Source organism: Colobus angolensis, unplaced genomic scaffold (genome assembly GCF_000951035.1).
Source record: "Colobus angolensis palliatus isolate OR3802 unplaced genomic scaffold, Cang.pa_1.0 Scaffold99, whole genome shotgun sequence".
Lineage (NCBI taxonomy): Eukaryota > Metazoa > Chordata > Mammalia > Primates > Cercopithecidae > Colobus > Colobus angolensis.
Genome location: NW_012123931.1, coordinates 2,151,934 through 2,177,632, shown reverse-complemented (window position 1 = coordinate 2,177,632; position 25,699 = coordinate 2,151,934). Strand labels below are relative to the sequence as shown.

General features: G+C 54.8%; 1 protein-coding gene across 5 annotated transcripts in view; it reads left to right on the top strand.

The window, feature by feature from the left end:
- Window positions 1-25,699, top strand: part of LINGO1 (leucine rich repeat and Ig domain containing 1) — a 212,439-nt gene that overhangs the window by 32,944 nt on the left and 153,796 nt on the right. Inside the window, exon 1 of one of the 5 annotated variants that reach the window (XM_011932841.1) lies at window positions 5,913-6,058. The exons of the other annotated variants lie outside the window; for them this stretch is intronic. The gene's annotated coding sequence lies outside the window, so the exon portion shown is untranslated. Of the gene's footprint in view, window positions 1-5,912; window positions 6,059-25,699 lie in introns of those variants that run through there. 5 annotated transcript variants of the gene reach the window in all.

Sequence of the window (25,699 nt, the reverse complement as noted above, 5' to 3'; positions counted from 1 at the left end):
GTGGTGTTTAAACCAGGCCCCTCTGCTCTGTGGGGAGCCTTGCCCAGGTCTCCTCCTGCCAGGCAGGAGGGATGCAGGCTCCAGCTCTGAACACTTACAGACTCCTGGGCCAGCACAGCTGGTCAGACCAGCCTCTCCTTCATCCCCTCACTGGAGGGTGGCTTGTGACAGGGACCCTGGAGGACCAGGGAGGAGGCTGGAGGTGGTTTGTCATCTCTTCCAGGAAGCTTCCCTGACCTCTGTGTGGAGCTGTGGGCCCCTCCCTAGTGCCGCCCTCCCTGTGCACATCTGTTGGCCCCAGCACTTCTGTCATGCTAGGTTGGGATCACCCATGGGTGTGGGCCTATTTCTCCCAAGGATGAATGTGCAGTGGTTTGTTCATCCTTCCTTCAGCCCATACTCACTGAGCACCTGCTACACATGAGGCATTGTTCTATGTGCCCAGCATGGCATCCATGGGTAAATAGGTTAGACCATGGCATTGCCCACATAGAGCCTAAATTGTAACAGAGTAGACAGAAGAAACCAGATAAGTAAATCCATAATATAAGATTAGGGAGTAATAAATGCCACAGAGAAAAATAAGGTTGGAAAAGGGGGCAGGCATGAAATGGGAGCCCTTCTCTGGAGCGTGGTCAGGAAAGGCCTCTCGGATGAGGGGCCATTTCAGGAGAGGCCTGAGGAGAGGGAGCAGGCCCTATGGAGCTCTGGATGGGCTTTGAGCTGAGACCCTCACAGCTGGGCAGCCCTTGAGGAAGAGGGGCTGAGAAGGGAGGCGTGCAGGGCCCGGAGTTACAGAGTGATGCCTACTGGAGAAAGGACTGTAGGGTGGGTGGGCAAGAGTAGAAGCTGGTAGGCCAGTGGGAGACCCCAGCATCAGTCCAGACCAGAGATGGTGGGGCTGGGCCTGGGCGGGAGGAGGGCTTGTGTTTGGAGACTTTGAAGGGGTTGCTGAAGGATGGGCTGTGGACTGGGAGAGGGCCAGCCTGGAAACGGGGTGGGCACTGGAGCCTTGGCCCTAACTGAGGAACAGGGGTTGAGGGTGGGTTTGGAGGGAAAAGCAAGATCCTGCTTGCAAGTGTTTGAAGTGCCGGCATCGTGTGGGGAGGCTACACAGACAGTAAAGCCTGCAGCTGTGGGAAGAGCTGGGCTGGAGAGGCAGTTGTGGGGGCAGTCAGCATCTGGGTGGTTTCTGAAGCCTCTGAGCCTGGACAAGATGATGTAGAGGAGAAATCTGGGCCTCGTTGCTTGGGGTGAATCCAGCCCTGGGGAGCTCCCTGCTTTTGGGTGGGCTGTTACTCTAGCTTTGCAGACAAGGTCCCCAGATTTACCAGCCTGGAGAAACTGCTACCAGCTCGCCCTCCCAGCTGCTCCTCCCAAGTGGCCTAATGGCTGGCACCATCATTCTGTAACGCTTGTCAGGGCTGCTGTCGGCAGGAAGTGTGGTGCTGATACTAGGCCTAATCCTCTCACCGTTTTCTCTTGCAAGGGACTCTTAACTGGTGAGTCTGGAGCAGCCCAGGCCCTTCTGAGCCCTACTAGTGGTCACTACTACAGGCCTTCCTCCAGGTCATGTTCACCCTCAAGAACCTTCAGTGGCTCCCTGTTGTTTAAGGTTGACATGCAGACTCCTTTTCCTGCTTGTAGAAGGCCTTTCATTGTCTCCCTCAAGCCCATGCTTTCTTCCTCACCCTTCTTTCCAACAGGGTACTCTCCTCCTCCATCCCCCACACACCACGCTCAGCCTCACCTTCCATGTAGAATGCTTTCTTAACCACCAGCAAATCCCACATTTTCCAGAATGTCTTCCCTGACCCCCCGCTTCCCTCGGCCTCTTTGCGTGTCCATGTGTGCCTTTTACCTGTTCCCCCAGGCCTCATGGCTTGTGGTGAGCTATCCTGTCAGGTCACCCAGCTCATCAATGTCGTGATCCTCAGCTTGTCTTCCTCTTTGCCGTCCTCATCCTCTTGTCCCTCATATCTCCCATCTACATGCTGCCCTGCCCTCAAGTACTGTTGTCAAAGCTCTTCCCAAACAGAATCCCATTCAAACCACGGTGCTCTGTGGGCCAGGGTGCCCAAGCCTGGCTCTGCATCAGGACCACCCAGGGACGTTATTAGAGACAGGAATCATCTGGGGTCCACCCAGACCTCCTGATCCAGGGTTGCTGGGAGAACCCAGGTATCTGCCTGGTTCACAAGCCCCACAGTCACCTTTTGATAGTCAGCCAGGTTGGAACCCATTGGCCCAACCCAAGCTCATCATGAGGGAGTATAGGTATCCCTGAGACCATGGTCCTCTGACCTTTACTTGCACACCTTCAGGGACAGGGACCTCACTCTCTCCGGGGCAGCTCAGACCCTGGAGGCAGCTCTTATATGGCTCCTCTTTATACTGACTGAGCTGAATCTGCCTCCCTGAAGTCTCCATGGCTGGCTCTAGGGTCCACATGGGACAGGAGCTATGTTTGGCATCTAGAAGCTCTCCTTTTCTACCCCGCCAAACCCAGCGGGGGGCCCCACATATGGTGGGAATTTGGGCAATGTCTGTGGCTTGATGGATGGATAGAGGACCTGCCTCCCTCCACACCTGCCTTCCTGGGGCTTCCCCAGGACATTGTTCTCATCTGTTCCTCCTCAGTCTTCTCTTAAAGAAGTGAAGTCACAGAGCAGTGCAGGACTCAGAAGACCCTCCTCCCCTACCCTTAGGCCCTGGCTGGGGCCACACCACCCAGACTTCCAGCTTCTAGATATGTGAAACGATCCATTTCTGTTTAAGCCACCCAGTTTATGGTAGTTAGCTATAGCGGCCTAGCAAAGGTGTTTCAGGGGCCAGGCACTGTGGCTCATGCCTGTAATCCTAGCACTTTAGGAGATTGAGACGGGAGGATCGCTTGAGCCCAGAAGTTTGAGACCAGCCTGGGCAACATGGCGAGACATGGTCTCTACAAAAGATACAAAAAATAGCTGGGCATGGTGGCACACACCTGTGGTCCCAGCTACTCGGGAGGCTGAGGTGGAAGGATTGCTTGAGCCTGAGAGACTGAGGTTGCAATGAGCTATGATTGAGCCACTGTACTCCAGCCTGGGTGACAGAGCAATATCCTGTCTCAAAAAACCCCAAAGCCCCAAATCCCTAAACCCCAAGGTGTCAGCAGGGCTGGTTGCCTCTGAAGGCTGTGAAGGATGATCTGTTTCAGACCTCTCTCCTTAGCTTGTAGATGGCTACCCTGTGTCTCTTTACATGGCCACATTGCCAAATTGTTCTCCATACAATAACTATTTAACCATTTGTTTATGTTTTTGAGATAGAGTCTCACTCTGTCACCCAGGCTGGAGTCCAGTGGCTCTATCTCAGCTCACTGCAGCCTCTGCCTCCCGGGTTCAAGTGATCTCATGCCTCAGCCTCCAAGTAGCTGGGGCTACAGGCATGCACCACCGTACCCGGCTCATTTTTGTATTTTTAGTAGAGATGAGGTTTCACCATGTTGGCCAGGCTGGTCTTGAACTCCTGACTGCAGATGATCCACTTGCCTCAGCCTCCCAAAGTGCTGGGATCACAGGTATGAGCCACTGCGCCCGGCCAGTATTTAACAATTTAGACCGTATCTCCAAATCTCTCTTTCTTATGGGGACAATAGTCATGTTGAATTAAGGGGCCACCCTACTCCAGTATGACCTCATCCTAATTAGCTAATTACATCTCAAATGACCCAATTTCCAAATAAGATCACATTCTGAGGTACTGGGGGTTAGAATTTAAGCACATCATTTTTGGAGGCACACAATTCATTCGTTACCGGCGGGGGCTTGGGGTTTTGTTTTTCCCGGCGTTGACTTTTCCCTGGCAGCCTTGGCGGGGGTGAGCATCTCATGCCATGGGTTGCAGAGGAGGAGTATCGAGGCTGCCCCAAGCTGTCAGGAACATGGAGAGGAGATTCCTACCTCATGACTAGGACCAGGGCTTCCCTGAGACCAGTTTCAGCCTGGGATGTTAATCGGGGCCCAGGAACATGGTACGTGGTGTGTACTGGTCGTGATCCAGTCCCTGTATCCTTTGGGTGAAAGGCAGGTTGCCATCATTGGGGTAGGAGGAAGAACCCCCTGAGCTCTGCTGCCTCTTAGCAGGGTGCCCTCGGGTAGTGGCTTTGACTTCTGGGCCTCCGTCTACCGAACTGAATTGGGGACCAGTCTGCCTGCCTGTTTTTGTCACAAGCTTATGGTTAGGCTCATAGGAGAGAATGAATAAGAAAGTACTTTGTTTTTGTTCTTTTTTCATGTATTCACTTTGCAAACAGTTACTAAGCTCAGCTGCATGCTAGGCCCTGTGCTGTCCCAGGGACACAGAGATGGTCCTGGTCCTGGCCCTCAAGGAGTGCAGAAGCCATGGGTGGGGCAGCAGGCGTAGGTGGTAGTTGAAGTTATGACTACTCTGGAGCCAGACTCCCAGGACTCAGTCGCAGCTCTGCCATGCGTCAGTGGTGTGGATTTAGACAATTTCCCTAGGGCCTCTGGGTCTCAGTCTCTTTATCAGTCGACTGAGAACAATGAGAACGTCTATAAAGTAAAGTAAAGCTGGATAAAGTAAGCTGAGGCATATAAAGGGCTTAGAGCCGTGTCTGGCACATAGTAAATGCTTGATCAATATGAGTGGTCAGTCCAGGGGAGTATGATAGAGGGCCACAGGGGGGTTATGGGGGGCAATTATTGAATCGTTGAATTTGGGCTCTGAGAACCTGGCAGTCATGGTGACCCAGGCAGGGCAGGGCGGGGCTGGCTTGCCTTCATCTTTGAGCCACTTGCCGCCCTCCGCTCCAAGTGTCCCGCTGTGGGTTGGAGTGGTAAGGAGTATGGAGCAGGCATGCCCATGGGGAGAGGCAGGAGCCTCCTCATGGTGGTGCGCCGGGGGTCTGTGTGGCTCCAGGGTTCTATGCGGTGGCAAGAGGCTGCCTGTCCTGTCTGTCCCTGGACGGCTCCACGTCTGGGGAGGTTGGCAGCTGGTGCCTGGTGCTTGACTTTGTTAGCCTTTGCATTTAGTTTGCAGGTTCTGGGGAAAGGAGATGGTGAGGAAGCAAAATTAAAATTCCTCTTTGAGAAGTTAACAACTTCCCAATTAAAGGATTCTTATTTGTGAGATGCCTTAGAGGCCTTTTCAATCAAGAGGCTCTTCTGAATAATAAAAAGGCTGAGCTGGGGTTGGAGTGGAGCCTAAGCTGCCTGCAAGGAGGTGGGGACGCTGAAGATGGGCATGCCGGCCTCGTGTGGGATGAGGTGGCAAGGGAGTGGAATATTTTTCCGCTCAGTGGTTGGCAGGGAGGTTGGCATGGGGAGGGCCAAGAGGAGAGGACTATTCCCACCCCCACCCCGCACAGCCCTGAAGCCCCCTCCAGCCCCCAGCCTGAGCTGCATGCATGGCAGTCCTCCACCGGGACCCCTGTGTCCTTCTGGCCCACGCCCTGTGCTTAGCATCTGCGCACTTCCCGGAGGCTCCCTGCAGCAGTTTCTTGTCCTGCTTGGCTCTCAGTTTCATCAGTGCCTGACCACTTCCTGACACTCAGCTATCCCGGGAGCACCCTGCCGGACTCCTCTGGCTCTTCCCCTCAAGCCAGGGTGGAGGAGGGGGCAGGTGGGAGAGGTGAATTGGGATTTGCTAAGGATGGTATGCAGCGGTGGATGCAGGCCCGACCGTGTGCTCTGGATAGGGGCAGCGTCCTCTTGGCTTCTGAGAGCCCAGCTCCCTGGTGCCCATGCCACACCTGCTGTGCTGCCCCAGCTCTCACAGGGGTGGTTTTGTTGGGTGTGTCTACCAGCCTTTCAGCCGGGCACCCCCACCCGATGTGACCTAGCTGGTTTCCTGGGAGACTCTTGGGTCTGTCCCACTTGGAGCTGAGTGTCTGTAGATGTCCCTTGAGAGGCTCAGCCTCAGGTCCTGCGGGGCTGACCAGTGTGCAGAGTGCCCTGAAAGTGCCAGGCCCAGCTGGGTGCTTCCTATCTTCCCAGCACCTGAGAGGCAGCTGCCACTGCCATCCTTACAAAGGAGGAAGGGGAGGCTCTGTGAAGTGAGGCGACCCTTTATGCAGAGAGGGGTTCTTGCTGAAAGGACTTGTCATCGTGTGTCCTCCAGGGCCCTGCAGGTCACTAAGCAAAGAGGAATTGGAGACACTGGCCAAGTCCCTCCCCTCAGTGGGCAGCCCAGGCTTTGACTCTGCCCCAATAGGGGCTGCCCTAGCAGTTGCCAAGGTCATTCGAGGAGATGGTGCCAAGGGTGGCTCCTCTGTCCAGGTGGCGTGGACGGTGGCGGGAGTGTTTGTAGCCCACACCTGCCATCTCCTCCCTCCTCTGCATGGCCTACTTTCCAGGCGCCATCGCAACCGAGGCCGTCTGTGTAAATACCCAGATCTGTGGGAACCCAGTCCCTCTGAAAGGTCAAGTAGGCACTCCCCAGAGGCCTGGGGTTGGGGACAGGGATGGGGCCATCCAGCAGTCTGGGCCACCAGGGAGGGGAGAATGGGTCCTGCAGACCCCCGGGGTGGTGGGTGAGATGAGGTGACGTGTCCTGATTGGGTGCCCTGACCAAGTGAGAGCTGAAATAATTTGGATTCAAGTCCCAGCCCTGCCACTTACTGGGTGGCCTTGAACAAGTGACTCAGCCTCTCTAGACCTCTTTTTTCCTCCCAAGTGGCACAGTAACCTCCCTGAGGGGTGGTGAGGATCAGATGGGATGGCACAGGTGAACCTGCTGGGCCCAGGGCTGGTGGGTCTTGCACGTGGAACCTGGATTTGTGGGCTTTGTCTTAATGACACTGTTTGGTGTTCCTGTCCCAGCCGCTTCTTGGGCAAGTGGTTCCTTTCTCCTAGCCTCAGTTTCCCATATGCAGAGTGGACATAATGATATCTACCTCACAGAGGTGTTGTACTCCCTCAGTGGGATCCTCTGTACCCTTCCCCCACATCACTGAATGAGTCTGTCCTCCCTAAGTACACAGTGGGATTTGCCTGGGGTTGGCCACCACATCATGAGTAGGTGACATGGTCCTTGCCTCTGGGTAGCAATGTGAAGTTAGAGGGCTCCAGGAGAAATGCTGTGAGCCTCAGGAAAGGGAAGGAGATAAAAGCTGGGGAAGTCAGGGAGGGCTTCCTGAAGGTGTATGGTCCTTTGAGCTCGGGAGGATTTGGGGAAGCTGGGGGTAGAAGAGAGTGCTAGAGAGCATGTGTGGTTGGGAATAATGTGAACAAAGACCAGGCAGGAGGAGCAAGCCCGGGACAGGGTATGAGCTGTCTGAGAGCTGCTGCTGACTGGGGGTCAGAGCCCTGAGAGGTCTCAGCCCTGGAGCCCTGGTGGGGGTGGAAGACCAGGAGTTGGGGGTGGGACTACCGTCTCCTAAGAGCAGGGGGACAGCAAACATGCAGCTGGGGTCCTGGAACACAGCCCTACCTGGGGGCTGCAGGGAGGGGCGGGATCTAGCATAGGGTCTGTGGACAGGACTCCCCACACTCCAGGGCCTCAGGTGGCACTGTCAAGGATCTGTGTAAGGCCTGGGAAGAGGCTGGTGGCTGCTGCCCAAACTGGCAGGACCCCACCTGTGGAGATCAGCCTGTGGGCCGCCTTTGGCCAAAATGTAGGAACCAGGGACTCTGGCTGCTTGAGGGCCAAGAGAGGGAGATACGGGAGGGATCCGCAGTGAGCTGAGGGCTGGGAGGCTCACCCTTGTGGAGCACCCACTGTGTGCCAGGCCCTGCGTCAGACTCCTCCCAACTTGGGTTTGTGTAATTTGCACGACAGCCTGGAGAGGGCGCCAGCTCTTAAACTCATTCTAAGGAGCTGGAAACTTGACTGGGAGAGGCGAATGACTGGCCTGCCCTGGCAGTGTTTCAAATCGGAACTCCACACATCATGCTTTTTCAGTGGCCCCATGCTAGTCCCCAGGGCTGTGGTTTTTAGAGGTGATGACCCCAGACTTCCCTGGGCAGGCTTGGAAGAGCTATACACAAGTACGGAGTCTTCCTTGGCTTTGCCTGTCTTAGGGAAGCTCAGAGAGGTTGAGGGTGTGACCCAACGCCACACAGCACTGGGGTCTGCAGTCCCTGTCTCCCTGAAGGGCGTGTGCCATGATCCCTTCTCCCTGGGGTCTGGTGGCCCCAGCCAAGCCCTACCAGGTCTAGGAACCCAGGGGGCCTTCCCAAATATAAGACTACTCATGCTTCTGAGCCACTGAGAGAGGCTTTAAAATCTCAGCCCCAAATTAAAGCCTGTGAGCTCCTCAAAACAATGAAAAATTTCCCTAATAAAAGGAGAGGCACACTCAGGCATGTCCTAAATGAATGGAGTGACTTCAGGGATTAATTCAGGATGTATGGGAGGGCGCCCAGCCGGGAAAAGTGCGCAGTGGATATTGTAACAAATTGTTTGCTCACAAGAGGAATAATTCTTAATGTGCACTGGCTGCAAGGGGAAGCTACCTTGGCTGTCTGCAGCACGATCCCTCATCAGCCAGGAGCTGGGCAGGGTCTCTGCTAGGGCAGCCTTACCTCTAAGCCTCTGGGCCTTCAGTGACAACCTTCCAACCTCACAAACTGGCCTGAGTGGGACTGAGTGGGCCCTGAATGTGTCCTTAGAGCCCCACAGCCTTCTGAATTCTGCTCTCTCCTGCTGGCTCTGTGCTTTTGGCTAGGGCGGGGAAGGTGCTGGCTGGAGGGCAATTCCTCCTCCTCTGCTATGCAAACCAACTCTTCCTGTTGGGACCTTCTGGAGACCCCGGCCTGCCAGTCCCCCCAACTTCAGACCACCACCCAAAGGAGGCTCCTAACACATTGTCTCAGCATGCCTCAGTGTACCTGTCCCAGGCTTGGGCAGCTGCCTCCTTCCCAGTTCCCTTGCCTCGGGGATGAGTGGGGTGGGGGCAGTACTGTCCTCCCTGGCCAGCCCTCCCTGCTTCCTAGTGTCTCTGTGCCAAACCTGGGGGAAAGGCGAGGCAAAGTCAGTCTGCGCTCAGGAACATAAATGAACACCACTGAGGTGCAAACGGAGAAAGGCTTCCTGTATCCCACCTCCCACTCCCGGCTGGAGTGGGTCCAGCACAGAGAAAAAAAAGCACTGGCTCCTGAGTAAGGCGAGCCTGGATTTGGGTCTAGCTTCCCTGCTTTCTGACTCTGGGACTCCAGGCAACTCCCGCAATCTCTCCAGCTTCTTCCTCCGTAAGAGATGGGATTAGTTTTAGCAGCAGCAGCAGCAGCAGTACCTCACAGTTTTGAGATACAGTCTCATCCATCTACACAGCAGTCCTAGAAGTTGGGACCTGGGATTATCCCCATTAAACGGACGAAGAGACCGGTCTCAGAGAGGTGAAGCCTGGTTCTCTCTGCTTCCTTGTAGTTGCTTCATGAAGTTGTTTAGAGAAAAGGGCCCTGCTTATAGATGCTCCTCCATGAACGTCGGCCCCACCTGCTCCCTTTCCTGAGCGGAAGAGGTACTGAGGCCCTACCAAGGTAGGGGCAGGAGATTTTGGGCACGGGGACCCTGATCCTTCTCACCTCTCCCATCTGGCTTGGAGCCAGCCTGCCCTTTCATTCACTGCTTCATTCACCCGCTCATCAAGTGCTGATGAAACACCTACGAAGCGCGGTATCCCCAGCAGCTAGAACGTTATGCACTGTTCCTCCCCCCAGGTAGCTTCCCGTCTTGAGGGAGCAACAGCACGGCAAACAAGTAATTTGGGTAACCTCAGACTGTGCTGAGTCTGGGAGGGAAGTGACAGGGCTGTGGAATAGGGAGTGGCTGGGGCGGGGTGAGCTGCTCCGATGGGCATCCAGGCAGGCCTCTCCGAAGAGGTGACTGAGGCTGAAGGGGCTGAATGTCAAGGCAAAGGCTGGGAGGTGGGAAGTAGCTGGCTGTGTCTGGAGACCAGGAGGAAGACCGTGTGGCTGGTGGGTGGGGAGTGAGGGAGAGAGCAGGGACAGGGGTGGGAAACAGAACCTTAGCCACCCTGCTGAGGGGCAGGGGGGTGCTGTGGAGGGGGTTAAGCCAGTGAGTGACCGGACCTGATTTGTGCTTTCCAAATTCCGTTCTGGCCTCTGGGTGGAGAGAATGGATTAGAGGCCGTGGCAGGGAGAGCAGGGAGCCTTGAGGGGAGGTGGGTGCAGGGACTCAGGAGAGAGGTGGGGTCATGGCTGCAGGGTGGTGGTGCAGATGGCGAGGAGTGGGGGTGGCTAGGAGAGGGGTTGGAGAGTGGCCATGGGATGGGAAGGCTGAGAGTCCTGGTTGGGGCGGAGTCGGTTTGGCCCCAGTGGCACCGTTTTCTGAGATGGGGAATCTGGCGCAGGTGGACGTGCAGGCATTCTGGTTTGGACTTGCAGGGTTTGAGGAGCCAGTGAGCTATGAAAGTAGAGCATCAGGTCTTCAGTCAGCATTGGGGACCTTTTCACTTCTGGTCCAAGGTCAAAGGTCTTGCCATAATATGCGGCTCATCTCATTGCCAGACCATTTTTCAGATGAGGACACTGAGGGGTTCACCTCAGTCCTTAGACTGCACGTGGCCTTCTCTCAGACCCCTGGCCCGGAGCGGAGAAAGCACGACCCTGAGTGGTGCCTGATAGGAAGATGGCAGGAAAACTAGGGGAGTGGGAGCATGGAGCCACCTCCTGCTGACGCACATGTGTATGCAGGCACGTGTGTGTGTGTGTGTGTGTGTGTGTGTGTACGCGTGCGCACACTTGAGCATCGTGTGGAGCCCATTAACAAACAGAGAAATAAATTAACAAGTATTCAACCCACCAAATGTTCCTTCTGTTCTATATAATAGAGCACGGGAACATAATTTTCCCCTGGAGCAAATTGCTACAGCTGAACCTGCTCCTCGTTTTCCTCCAAAAACTGCTTAAAATTCTGGAACGCTTGTTGATTTCGGGTCCTTTCCCTTTCTGGCTCCTGTCCCCAACCCCCAGGCTGCTTCCCTCCGCCTTCCCATGCGGGCCTCTGAGGAGCCAGATTGTCACAGCTCCAGGGCTACCATTTTGCAGATGGGAGGAACCTGGGAGGCGGCAGCTCCGGCCAGGGGCCCTGAGGGTGAGAGGCTTTCGCTGTGTGCGGCATGAATGAAATGTCCAGCACTGGCAGAAAACACCGGCAGCTCCCCACTGGGCCTGCCACAGACCACTGTGTGACCTTGGGCAAGTCACTACCCCCTCTGAGCTTCAGTTTCCGCCTGGCAAACACGGGGCTGATCATGCCTGCCATCTCCATGTGAACACGCCTGGTGGTGTACGGAGTGCGGAGTGTGATGTAGATGTGAGCTGCCTCCTTCTGAGGCACCACGTGCAGCGACTGGGGGGCCTCCCACCCCCAAGCCTTCTAAGGAGCCTTTAGATTCAGGGACTCTTGGCCTGCTTCTGAAATCCTCTAGGGCACTTCTAATTTTCTTAAAGCAAATTAATTTTAATCCACTTTAATTAAACATGTCTTATGAAAATGTATATTTATTTATAGAGCTTCTCACTGCATTCCTGATCATTGCTGCCATTCAGAGCCCAGCTCAGATCCCCGCTTCCAAGCAGCCTTCTTAGGCGTGGGAGCTGGGTGAGAGGGAGGCTTTTGCACATTGATTCCTGGCTGGCTCCAGCCTGGCTGAGTTACCTTGCTGGAAGCAGAAGGGGAAAACTGGAATCCAGTGCTCAGGAGCCAGAAATTCCAGCCCCCTACTACCTGGACTTTATGCAACATGCAAAGTTCCATCAATCTGGGGACTGCCCCTGTGCTCCTCAGCAGAGAAATTAAATACCAAAGAAATCACCGAGGGTTTGTAGGCTGGTTGAAGGATGGGCCTTGGCCTCAGGTCTGCGGTGTCCAAGGTACAGTCAGCCCAGGCTTGTCTTCTCTGCTATGACAGCCCAAAACCCCATCTCCTCCAATAAGCTCTCCTTGACTTCTTCATCTATCTTAGTCCATGCAGGCTACAACAACAGCATACCATAGACTCAGGGGCTTGAACCAGAAAGCATGTTTTCCCACAGTTCTGGAGGCTGGGAGTCTGAGATAGGGTGCCGGCATGGTCAGGTCAGAGGGAGGGCTGTCTTCCTGACTTGCCTCACATGTGTCCTTTTTGCTGTGTCCTCACATGGTGGGGGTCGGGGGAGGAGAGCAAGTGTTACGGTGTTACGTGGTGCCTCTTCTTATAAGGACACTAATCTTCTCAGACTGGGGCTCCATCCTTATGACCTCATTTAACCTTAATTACTTCCTTACTCCAAATACAGTCTCACTGGGGGTTAGGACCTGGACGTATAAATTTGCCAGGACAGAGTTTAGTCCATAGTGCCACCTCTGCACTCCTGTCCCCTGGCTATATTGTATCCACACAGGCTGGCATTGTGTTGCAAACTATTTGGTTTAATATTCCCCAAGGTCTCCTCCCAGCACAGGCCTGGGCATACTAGACACTCCATAATGACACTGTAGCTTTAACTGCTTCCCAGATGAGGCTGCACTTGGGGGCATTTCCAACCCCTTACCTTGGCGCATGATAGAGGTGGGGAGGGCCCCGTACCCCACCTCTCCCCATGCCTAGGCTGCTGCGTGTTGGCCATCTGAGTGGGGAGCCTCCAGACCCACACGCCTGCCATGTTCTCCCTTTCAGTGGCCCACCATTGCCCACGGGGAGAAGCTCAACCCCCCTGGCCTGCTCTCCAAGGCCCTCAGATACTTCCTGCCCCGCCCACTGGCCTCACTTCTTGTACCCTCCCCTGTGTCAAGAACACATCCTACTCTTTTGTTCCTGGTGTTCATACCAGCCATTGCACCTGCCAGCTGTGAAGCTGTCTTCCAGCCAGTGAACTCCTACTTATCCTGTAAAGCCCTCCTCAGCATGGCTGTCCCCAGCCCCCTGGGCTGAGTTGATCTCTCCCTCCTCTGAGCTCCTGTGGCACTCTGGGCTTCCCTGTCACTGTGTGTAATACCCTGGATGGTCCTTGTCAGGGGCGGTGTCTGGCTCACCGCTGGGTTCCAGTATCCCCTGGTGCTGGCTCCATGCTAGCCTACAGGGTGAATGGATGGGTGAATAGTTATTGAACACCTACTAGTCCAGGCACTGTTTTAGGATCTGGGAGACAGTCCTCATGGAGCTTGCTTTCCAGTAGGGCAGAGTCCACAACCCCTGGGGACCAGCCCTGTTTGGAACTGGGCCACACAGCAGGAGATGAGCAGTGGTGAGCAAATGAAGCTTCATCTGTCCTTACAGCCACTCCCCATTGCTTGCATTACAGCCTGAGCCCTGCCCCCATCAGATCAGTGGAGGCTTTAGATTTTCATAGGAGCAAGAACCCTATTGTGAACTGCGCATGCAAGGGATCTAGGTTGCACTCTCCTTATGAGAATCTAATGCTTGGTGATCTGTGACTGTCTCCCATCCCAACTAGATGGGACTGTCTAGTTGCAGGAAAACAAGCTCAGGACTCCCATTGAGTCTACATTATGGTGAGTTGTATAATTGTTTCATTATATGTGACAATGTAATAATAATAGAAATGAAGTGCACAGTAAATGTAATGCACTTGAATCATCCCAAAACCATCTCCCCAACCCTGGGCTGTGGAAAAATTGTCTTCCACAAAACTGGTCCTTGGTGCCAAAAAGGTTGGGGACTGCTGTAGTAGGGGAGACAGATATTAAACAAGATAAATAAGCAAAATATGTACTGTGTTAGATAGTGATCATGTCAAGGAGAAACAAATACAGGAGAAGTGGGGAAAGGAAATGTCAGGAGTGGGGGTGCCTCCCTGAGAAGGAGACTTTTAGGTCAAGTGGGGTGTTGAGGTCAGGGAGCCACATGGAAGCCTAGGGAGAGCATTCCAATCAGAGGAAACGGGCATCCAAGTGGGCGTGTGCCTGGCCTGTGTGAGGAGCAGTCAGGGGAGAAGGAGGAGGCCAGAATGGGTGGAGAAGGTGGTGGGGGTGAGTGGTAAGAGAGGGGAGGAGTTGTTGTCAAGGAGCGGATGGGTCCAGAACTTGGAGATCGCTCTCAGGGCTTTGGCTTTTGCTCTGAGTGAGACTGGAGTCACCACAGGGTTTTAGCAGAGGAGTTACATGCCGTGACTTGGGTTTTAAGGGTCCATCTGGCTGCTATGTGGAGGACACTGTGGGAGGCAGGCCAGAAGTAGGAAGCCCTGGGGGGAGGCTGTTGCAATAATCCTGGAGGGAGATGGTGGCTTGATCCGTGGTGGTGGCCATGGAGTGGAGAGAAGTGGTTGATTCTGGATAGATTTTGAAAGTTCAACAAACAGGCTTTGCTGATGGCGGATCTGCTGTGGGATGAGAGAAAGAATTGACCCCACAGTTTTTGGCTTGGGCAGCTGGAAAGATGGGGGTAACCCATCTGATCTGAGAGGGGAAGTCAGCAAAATCAGCTGAGGTGAAATGAGGCACTCAGCTGTGGTCATGTGAAGTTTGATGTGCCTGTTAGTTGTCTGGGATGCGGTGTTGAGCAGGTAACTGTGACAGGCAAAGCGGTGGCTTTCAATGATATCCAGGCCCACATCCCTGGAACCTGTGAAATCTACCTTACATGGAAAATGACTTTGCAGATGTGATGGTCAAGTATCTTCAGCTGGGGAGATGATTCTGGATCGTCTGGGTGGGCCCTGAATGCACTCACTAGTGTCCACATAAGAGGGAGGCAGAGGGAGATTTGACTGCAGGGGAGGAGAAGGCCATGCGACCACAGAGGCAGATTGGAGTGATGCAGCCACAAGCCAAGCGATGCCCGTGGTCACCAGAAGCTGGAAGAGGCCAGGAACGGATACGCCCCTGGAGTCTATGGCAGGAGCCAGTCCCCCCAACACTTTGGTTTTGGCCCAGTGAAACAGATTTTGGACTTCTGGCCTCTAGAGTTGTGAAAGAATAAATTTCTTTCCTTCTTTCCTCCCCTCCCCTCCCTCGCTCCCTCACTCCCTCCCCCTCTTCCTTCCTTCATTCCTTCCTTCATTCCTTCCTCTTTTCTTTTGAGACAAGGTCTTGCTCTGCTGCCCAGGTAGGTGGTACAGTGGCACAATCATGGCTCATGGCAACCTCAACCTCCCTGCCTCAAGTGATCCTCTCACCTCAGCCTTCTGAGTAGCTGGGACCAGAGGTGTGTGCCACCATACCTAGCTAATTTGTTTTATTTTTTGGAGAGATGGGGTCTAAGTTTCCCAGACTGGCCTCAAACTACTGACCTTAAGAATCCTCCTAACTCGGGCTCCCAAAGTGCTAGGATTACAGGCATGAGCCACTGAGCCTGGCTGATAATAAATTTCTGTTTACAAAATTTTTTGTTTTAAGCCCCCAAGTGTGTGGTGATTTGTTACAGCAACACTAGGACCCTAATACAGTGACAAGCCTAGAGGGAGAGTGAATGGCGCGTACTCTCACTGTGTTCCGAGGCTCTGTGTGTGTGTGTGTGTGTGTGTCTGTGAGTGTGTGTATATGTCCAAAATCTGTGTAAGTCCAAAAGCTGTTTCACTGGGCCAAAACCCAGTTGTGTGTGTGTGTGCACATGTGTGTGTGGTGTGTATATTTGTGTGTGTGTGTGTGTGTGTCTATGGGAAGGACAAGTGTGTGCGCCTGTGCTGTGGCGTGTGAAGTCAGAAGGCCTACAGTGATGGGGTCAGACCCCCACCGTGATAACAACGACAGTAATCAATAATACCACCGCATACTGGCTGGGTGACCGCACTGTGAATACTTGATCCTTGCTATCCGCTATAATTGAGGCTGGGGCTGGGGAAAGAGTAGGGTGAGCACCTTCTATGTGGCAGGCCCACCCAGCTCCTGGACTTCCTCCCGAAATGCTATGTCAACAATGAGGGTTGTCTCTGCAGGGTGGGGCCTGGGAAGGAGCTGAGATTTGCCCAGATCGTGGGAATGCCCCACCTGGCCAGGCTGGTAGTGGCTCTAAGCAAAGTCTTTAGAACCAGGCTCTGGGTCCAGCCTGCCTGGCTTTGAATCCTGCTTTTCCATCTAGAAGTTGGGTGGCCTTGGCTGTGCCTCAGTGTCGTGTCTATAAAACGAGTGTATTAGCAGTGCTGACCTCATGGGGTCTAGTGAGGCTTACATTAGTGAAAATATGTACAACGCTTGGAATGTGTCAGCTCTTAACCCTCTGGCCTTGAGGGCTAAGGCTGTGGTACAAGGAGCTTTTCAGTCCAAAGATCTGGGTTCAAATCCCAGATTGCCTCAAGCCGGATGTGGGACCTTGGACAAGAGGCTTGTTTTCTTCTGCATAACACCAGCCCCCTGCACAGCCATGGAGCACATGGTGGCTGATATGCAAAGGGCCTGTCATATTGGGCCCCCAAAGTTGAGGGCTCAGCCGGAGTCAGCTCCCTTCCTTTCTGCTAAAGCCCCAAGACAGGTGACCTGGCCCCCAGACCACCTCCACCGTGAGCAGATTCTGTCTTAAGGTTTGCAGGGCATGAGGGAATCCATGGTGGAGGGGGTGCTGGGAGGGTCCTGGGCATGGCAGGGAGGGTGGCCAGGGCAGTCAGAGTGATGCCTTAATGTGCCCAAACAGCTGTGGCTGTGCGTTCGTGGTTGCGGTGACCTCAGGAACAGCAATGTATTCAGGCCCCATTAGAATCTGCAGGGAAGATGTGGTAATATTTACAGCCCAAATCTCCATCCCCATAAAGGTAGGCAGGGGGAGGAGCTGGGAGGGGGAGGGAGGGGCTGGGCTTTTGGATAATGTCATAAACAGAGACTGTCTCCCTGGAAACAGCCGTGGTGGTGGCGGCCACAGGCTGACAGATGTGCACGCCATAATATGGGTCCATGGAGGCGGTGACGAGGACATTGAGAGGGATGGATGGGTTGTAACTCACCAGGCCTGGGGCTCAGAGACATCAGGTTGTGCTAATGAGGGCATGGGGGGGATACTGACGGAGGGACGAAGGCCTGGAGTTGGGTGTGTGTGGGGCAGTGGGATGGCCACTGCTGTGTGGTGTTTGGGGAGACCCTCCAGCCTCTGGTTTATGGCCCAGGACTGGGTCTAGAAAGGCACAGACAGAGGGAGGAGGGCTGGAGAGCCTCAGCTCAGGCATGGGAGGCTGTATGACAAGGAGCAATGAGTGTGATTATGAAGCAGGGGATGGCCCAGTCACACCTGCTGTGCATGACCCTCTCAAGAGCTGGGTGTGGTGGGCCCACACTACCAGAGCTGCTGGGGCCAAGGCTTTCCCTAAGTTGTCTCATTTCAGAGAGAGGGAGGAGCTGGCTGGCCTTCAGCCACCCAGCCAGTCGATGCTCCACTCTGGGTCCCACCTAGGCCCACAGGGACACTAATAAGAGGTGGCAGGCAGGAGGGACTGGCACCTGCAAAGTGGGTAATGGCAGACTCAGGGGCTGCACTTGCTGTCTAGGAATGTCTAAGGGCCTAGAACCCTTGCCCCAAACTTGGGCACCCACTGCTGCAGGGCAGAGCCAGGTCCAGGGTGGAACTCAGTCAGAGCTGCAGATGGACGGGCTGCCTTGGGTGGAGATGAGCTTGCTGTCATCAAGTGGGGGCTTGAAGGCCATGGCCAAGGAGACTGGAGAGGGAGTTGCTGGTGGAGAAAGGGACGGGTTGGAGGCCTGTCCCTCTGCCCCGAGGTGCTGCCATCCCCAGTTCCCTGCAATAGGATGAGCCATGTCTGAGCATCAGGCCTGTGGCTCTGCTGCCCTGACAACATGCCCCAGCTCCAGGTGACAGGAGGCGTGGGTTCCAATCCCAGCCAGGTTCCGACTTGCTGTGTGACTTTAGCTGGAGCTCTTGGCCTCTCCAGGGCAGGATGCAGGAGCCCTGAGGGCTATGAAGGTGCGGGCCTGCGGAGGGGGAACACTGGGCACTGAGGCTGGGTGCCAAGTCCAGCTCCTTTTGGGCACTTTTCTCTGTAGGTGGATAGAAATCCAGGAGTATCCACTGATGACCTCGTGACCAGGGTCAGGACCCAGTACGGGGTCAGGAGGCATCTTTTCATCTTCTGCTGCATGGCCATCAACCCTGTTAGCCTGCCACTCTCATTACTGACATCACCACCCTAGGCCCCAAACTGGGTGGGCTGATGGGCTCTGTGTGGTGGGTGGGCTGAGCCGCTGGGCTCATGCCCTGCTGGGGATCAGGCACCCAGGATTGTGTGTGTGTGTGTGTTCACTGAGTGTGGGCAGCCTTGCTTGATCCTATGGGGCAGCCCGTGGAGTTCCTGTGGGGTTCCCAGCGGGGTTGGAGAGGGCTCCTGTAGGATGCCCCGCTGCCTGTGGTGTCTGGGGGCTGGGAGTGGAATTGGTGGGGGCTGCTCCTCAATTCTGAGGTGGAATCTGATTGAAAGGTGTTTGAGGGGAGATGGGTCCTGGGAGAGGTGGGCGGAGGGCTGAGGGCTGTTGGCAGAGTCTGGCCGGGGACCAAGTGGGCATCTGGCAGTCGGGCGAGGCCAGTGCCAGCTGTTTCATGTGAATGAAGACCCCCATTCCCCTGCTCACCTGCGGATCTGAGTTAGCTCCCCCCCTGCACACTCATCACCCTCTAGGCTGTGCCCCCGCACCCGGGAGAGGTGTAGGGCTCACCCATTCTCCCTGTGGAGGGCATCGACAGGCCCACGGCATCCCCAGAACCTCCCCAGAGCCTCCATCCTCAGGGGCTGTGCAGCCAAGGAGGGCAATGGGTGGGTAGGGGCTCCCCATGTGGGGTCTTGCAACTGCTGCTCCCCTCCAGGAACTCCTGACCCATGTCCCCTTTGGAACCATGGAGGTGTAGGACTGAGGAGAGATGTTGTTTGTGAGGACCAGCAGGAGCCTGAGGGGGTATTCTCAGGACCGAAGGGAGAGAGTGGGGGGCCAGAGACCCCTGAGCAGGTAGGACAGACAGAGAAGGCTGCTGTTCCTTGGGAAGGTCCCCAGGCTGAGGGCTTTGGAGGAGAAGCTTTGCCCTGGGCAAGGCCTCCGGGGGCTGGCTGGCCCCAGAGTGAGTTTCCAGGGCTGTAAAGTCAGAATGAGGTCATATGCTTAAAATTTTCACTGCTCAGGCTGTGTGACCCCAGGCAAGTGCCTTCGAGCCTGTGTATCAGTGCCGGGCAACCTTGGTCAGCTTCTATCTCCACGGTCATTTGTGCTGAGAGGTGCCTGGGCTGGAGTCATGCCTGCCTTCCTGTGTGGAGAGGGAGCTGGGGCTGGACTCCTGGGCTGGGAGGGATGGGCTTCCAGGGTGGTGGAGGGGCACAGGCGGCCAGGCACGGTTTGGCCTGCATTGGTTCAAATCTCACCTACTAGCTGTCACCTAACTTCACTGCGACCAGCCTCGTCATCTGTAAAGTTGAGATTCTGCCAACATCAGGGGCTGCTGTGTCAAGGTCAAGTGAGTCATTTCACTCAAGCCTGGCACACAGTGGGTGTTCATTCATGCTGGCCACATTGTTATAATGCTGGAATTGAAATTGCTCAGAGCTCCTGGCAACTCCTTTCCCCCACAGCCTGCTGCAACATGCCAAAGCCTCCCAGGAGTCCCATGGATCTTCAGCAGTCACATGGTCCAGACTCCCATTGCTCAGATGTGGAGACTGAGGCCTTATAGGATAGGGCTATGGCAGGGACCTGGGCTCTGGGGCCTCCACTTTGGCAGCCTCTTCTGTAGCCTTTCTACAGCCACCTTCTCCTCCCTTCATCAGCCTATTCTCCGTTGCCATGGGGGACACCCGCCTTGGCTGTTGACCATGTGTCACCCAAGAGCAGATGCCCATAGACCAGGTGAGGCTGAGTGGGTAGTAGGTTGAGAGATGGTAGAAGGGGAGGGAGAGACTGAAGCCCACTCCCCTGGCCCCCTAGTCCCCAGAGCTAAAGCTGGTTCCTGCTCATTAGCACCTTAACGAACCATGCTAAGGCGCTCCCCCTGAGCCTGCTCCCAGACAGATAATTATGATTATGTTTTTGGCTGCTGGGGGCAGGCAGCTGGAGGTGGAGGGAAGGAGGGCTTTTCTGGCTTTATTACTGTCCACAGAGATTTTCAAACTTACCCACTCTGGCCTCATTTGGAGGAGGAAAAAATGTGTTAATGGACCTTTTCCTACAGCTGAGGACAATTTATGATAGAGGTGACAAATGTCATTTTAATGAGAGGCAGATTCCGCTTTATTTTAAACCATAGCCCCCCACCCCAGTCCCCAGCTGAGTCTGTGGATTTGGGGCGTTGACAGCGGAAGCCAAAGTGTCAGGTTGGCGGGGCCTGGCCGACTGCTCAGGGAGCAGTCAGAATTCCCACCCTCAAGCCGCAGCGTCTGCCCGCTCACACACTGCACCCCTGCACACTCGGGATACCAGTGCTTGCACCCTTCACCTACGGATGAGGAAACCTAGGTTATGGGAAGTTAAAAGACTTGCCTCAAATTGCCCTGGAATTTTAAGGGTTGGTGGGTGAGATTGGAACCCAGGCTGTCTGACACCAAACTCCATACTCAGCATTTCATCTCACTGCCTGACCCTGGTGGGGGACTGTCCACCCAGGTCACTCTCAGGGACAGGGAGAGGGAGCTCAGGTTAGATAAGCCAGGTAGAGTCTACCAGCCCTGACTAGCCCTGGCCCTGGAGCACCTGTGGCTGCACTGGCCCAGGAGGAGGCCCAAGATTCCTCTTTCTGTATGGAGGGTGCTGCTTGAATGGCGTTCGCCGCGGGCCTGGAGGTGGGGTGCACAGTGGAGGTGGGTGTCCCATCTTCCCTGCAGCCTCTAAATCAGAGGTGGTCCCTCCAACGAGTCTACCAAACGTGGGAGCCGGGCTGGAGAGGGAATGGCCCAACCTCTGAACGAGGAGAAACTCAGGGCCATTGAGGGCAGGCGACCTCGGGGCCTGCCAGGACCAGAGTCAGGAAGGGGAGCAGGTATCCTGTACACAGGCATGCGGAGCTGAGCCCAGGCCTGCCCCTTCCCTAGTTGCTGCCCCTGTGGAGTCGCCCACAACACCCTGTCGACATGCAGGCAGCCGGTGGCCACGGCTTCTGGAGTTCCCGGAGTCCCATTCCTTCCTGGGCCCCACCCCAGCCTCCTAGCCTAGCTTCCAGGGGTCTGTTCCTCCTCAGGTGTCCCCATGAGCACTGACTTATCTACAGAACTTGGTAGGGGTCTTGGAGGCCAGGACAAGGTTGGAGGCTTCCTTCCCATGATCTGAGAACTTGCCGGGGAGAATCCTAGGACTGGGGATTCAGTGGCTCTCAGACCCTTGGTTTTCTTGGTCGGAGGAGTCTATTGCAGACTCTTGCCCTGACCTGGGATAGTGTGAAGCATGGGGACACTAGACTGTGGGGTCAGTGTCCGGCAGCTCCACGTCAATGTGCCAGAGTCAGGGCCCAGCCCTGGCCCTCATCACTGGGGACCTTGGGCAAGTCTTGTTCCCTCATCAGGAAAATGGGTTAATAATGCCATGTCCTACTGGAGTTGGGAAAGGTGTGGATGTGATGCTGTAATGATATTGCATGTGTAGTCAGTGCTCAAAAGTGGTTGCAGATATAAAATTCCCAGGATCATGATATCTTAGAATCCCAGACGTTTGGAGGTCCAGGGGGAGGTCGGGAGGGAACTTACGAGTTCAACTCTCCCTGGAAAAGGGCTTCTCCTCCCCCAGGTCTGTGATGCTGTCATCCCATCTCTGTTTGACCCCTCCTCTCTCTGACCCTGCCTCATTTTGAGGTGCTGGTGCGTGAAGAGGTGCTGTGTCAGAGGTAGAGTTCAGCTTTCTGAGTGATTTGAGCCCCGAGAAGGGTCACAGTCACTACTCAGGGTCCTGAAGATGGGGACTAGCTCACTGCTTCCACGCCCACTTCCCTGACTGGCCTAGGCAGGAGGCCGGGTAGGCTGTGGGTATCTGGGTGCTCTCTCCGGTCCTGGATAGCAGCCTGCCAGGCCAGGCTGGGAGTTCCCTTCTCCTTGTCCCTGGCCCTGGCCAGTCTAGGGCTTAGGAAGGGCCCGTTGATCCCTGCTGAAGTGAGGAGGACACATTATGTCCTGAAGGGTCCCTGGATCTGGAGTTGGGCTTGGATTTAAGCCCTCCCTTCCTGGAGTGAGGCTTGGGTGACCTTCTTGAGATCTCAGAGCCTCAGTTTCCATATCTTTTTTTTTTTTTTTTTTTGTGACAGAGTCTTGCTTTGTCACCCAGGCTGGAGTGCAACGGCATGATCTCTGCTCACCGCAACCTCCACCTCCCAGGTTCAAGCGATTCTCCTGTCTCAGCCTCCCTGGTAGCTAGGATTACAGGCATGTGCCACTACGCCTGACTGATTTTGTATTTTTAGTAGAGACGGGATTTCTCCATGTTGACCAGGCTAGTCTCAACTCCTGATCTCAGGTGATCCGCCTGCCTCAGCCTCCCAAAGTGCTGGGATTACAGGCTTGAGCCACCACACCCAGCCAGTTGCCACATCTTTAAGTGGTAGCAACAATCCACTCCTCTGGGCAGTGGTGAGGATTCAACTAGATCCAGTCAGTAGAGCCCCACCCAGTGCCTAGTACTTAGTAGGGTCTCTCCTGGGAAAGAAGGCATTGTTTTCAGAGCCTGCTGCTCTGGGGTGAGCCTAGGAACACCACAGGGTCCCCTGCTCTACCCGAGGGCACTAAGGCTTGTTTGCTTCCTGGGACTCAGGCCCCAAGTTAGGTCTTTCTATCCCAGGGACCCCCATCTCAGGTGGGCCTGGGAAGAAGAGCTCCCCAGGACAGCATATTTGGCCCCAGGTCCTGGCCTGCCATTTACTGCAGTGTTTCTGTGGACAAGTCACGGAACCACTCTCAGTCTCGGTTTCTTCACCTGAAAATGGGGCAGATCAGGTCTCAGAATTGCACAGGCTCATGTGTGCTGCACACGTAGGACACAGCAGGTCTTTGTGAGGTGCCTGCACCAGGAGGGCTTGCTGATGGCTGCTCTTCCAGGTCCTGCCTCCCTGGCTCGTCTTCCAGGGAATGCCTCTGCCCATGGGGTGGGGTGGGGGCATGAGGTGAGTAGATAAACAGCCATCCAGCACTGTTGGGTGGGGGCCCTGTCCCCCAGGGGTGAGTGGGGGCTGAAGTGCTTGGCTGTCTTCCCCCAGCCTCTCTCCATGGCAATCCCCCTGCCTCTATCCTTGCCTCCAGTTGGCTTCGACATTGCCCAGCCCAGCCTGGGGTATGGCTGGATATGGAGAAAGCCAGACCCTGATAGCTCCTCCCATGGGAACGTGCCTTCTCACCCCCTGGCTGACCCTGGCCACTCCATCAGCCATCAGATCTCCCAGGGCACGTCCAAGGGTGTGTGAGTGAGAGGCAAGAAAGGGCCCAGTCACAGGGGAGGCTGGCAGGGGACTTTGGTGGGACTTGAAGAGAATTAATGTGGGTAGATAGAAGAAGGCAGGTGGCCCTGCCAGAGGTAGGGATGGGACGAGTGGGGTTTTCTTCCTCTCTTTGAGCTCCTGGCAAATTTCTGCTCATCCAAGCCTCAGCCTTGGCACAGCTCCGCTAGAGGCCTTTGCTGCCTTGAGGCAGTCAACGGGGGCTTCCCACCCTGGGCCCCACCTTGTCATGGGTAGCCTCTTCTGTGGCTCTGTGGCTCTGTGTCCCTGAGCCTGGCCTGGTGCTGGCTGCGGCCAGGATCTGGAGCAGGGAGGCCAGAGACTCAGGTAAGGGTTGCACACCAGGGCCCATAAATTGTCCCTGACAGCAGGGGGAGCCATTGAAGGGTCCCGGGCAGTGGAGGCTGGGATGACAGCAGGGTTCTGTGAAGGAGACAGGGCAGAAGGCCCTACAGTGACGGGGCTGCAGTGGGCTGAGAGAAACCCCAGGCAGGGGGACCTGTGGCCACACCCCTGCCCCCCTGCAAGGCTGCAGTGCCTCATCTGCTCTGAATGGGGCATGAATTCAGGGTGTAGATTACCCTGGCAAGTGGGCATCGATTTCCATTAAAAGGCTGGGTTGTGGATTTTTCTCTCCTGCCATCCTCTGACAGGCCTAGGGCTTGGCTGTGGAGAAGGGTGGGGAGCAAAGGAGGGGAAGAGACACAGAGCCGGAGTAGGGGTAGGGACACGCATGAGCCTCTCTCCCCCGTATGTTCCTTTCCTCCCTCCTCTAAGTCCAGACACACGGGTCCCTGTCACTGTCCCAGCCTGCCCCCCAGTGTCCCTGTGAGTAAACCAGGGCTCCCCTCTCACAGACCTGGTTCTCTTCCTTCATGGCTGTCTTCACAATTTGTATTTATTGCTTTATTTGCTTAATGTGGGGACAGAGGCTGTGGCCACCTTATTTGTAGTCTTGTCCCCAGTGCCTGGGATGGAGGAGGCACTCAAAAAATATTTGTTACATGAAAGACAGAAAGAAAAGTTCAGTAGGCTTCTGACTGGGGCAGACTCCCACCTTCAGGAGGCACCAACCAGGAAGCAGAGGACGAGGAAGCCGAGGGCCTCCTGTCTGCCCAGGGGACCCTGCATCTGGCCCTTTTATGGGAAGGGAGGGGAGGGGCCTAGGTGTTCCCTGGGAACCCGGCAGGGGTGGAGGCAGGGGCTGCTGGGAGGCTGGGGTCCTGGTGGGTGGGTGTACACAGGACAGTAAACATTTGCAGGTTAGGGCAGGAAAGTAGGAGCCAGGGGTGGCCCCACAGAGGGGAGGGGAGGCCACTGTGTTGTTTTGTCACAAACCCACAGTCCTCTGTCCTTTCCTGGGCTGTTTGCTACTCCTCTGGAGCAACCTCTTCCAACAATTTTCGTGGATTGTTTGAGTGTTTACTTCCGTACTTCTAAATAACTGGCTTATTTGCTGCTTTTTGGTTTTCCTTTTTCAGGCCTTAACTATTGACTTTTACTATATAAGTTGAGGATTTAGCTTCCACCCCACTCACTCACATTTTTGATTGGCTGAGCTATGTAATGTACTCTGATTACTTTTCGTTTCTTAACAACTCGGTTTTCCCCAGAGTTAATGACTGTCTTTTTAGGGCGGTGGAGGGAGGCTTTTTGAAAATCGCTAATTCAGTTCCCAACTTTCCCCAGTTGAGTACAACTCTTCTCAACTTAATACATGAAAGCCTCTACCAATGTTATCTTCTTGAAGAAATTCTCATCCTGAGCCTCTGAACTGCTCTGATTTGGCTTATTTTGTGCAGCAGACATGCGGGATCCGCATCTCCATGACTCTGGGGATTCCTGTCACCACTCTTGAATTGACCCTCTTGCTCCCTGGACCCCACGTCTTCCTCTTGGTTTACACTCTGATTTTGTGAAGCACACCCTCTAATAGCTTCCAGAAAAGTTCCTGGGAGGTACATTTTTGAGACCTTGCATATCTGAAAACTTCTTCATTCTTTCCTGAATCCTGATGTCTGACTGGGTGTAGAATTGCAGTTGGAGATCTTTTCTTCCCCCAGAATTTTAAAGGGGCCCCTCTCTTTAAAGTCATCGTGTACAGTGCTGGTGTTAAGAAATCACGGTTGCTCTGACATTTGATTCTTTGCGTGTTACTGGGAATTTTTCTTTCTGGAAGCTTCTAGAAACTTGTTCCCCATGTTCTGATAATTCACTATGTGCTCTGTCTTGATGAGGGTCTACGTTTTCAAATTGGAAATTCATGTTTTTCGCTCTGGAAACATTTTTGAATTGCTCCTTTCATGTTTCCTAACCTCTGTGTTTTTCTCGTCTCATTTTCTGGAACCCCAGTTAACCAGACACTGTGCTTCCTGGAGGAAACTCTGGCTTCCTTATCTTTTC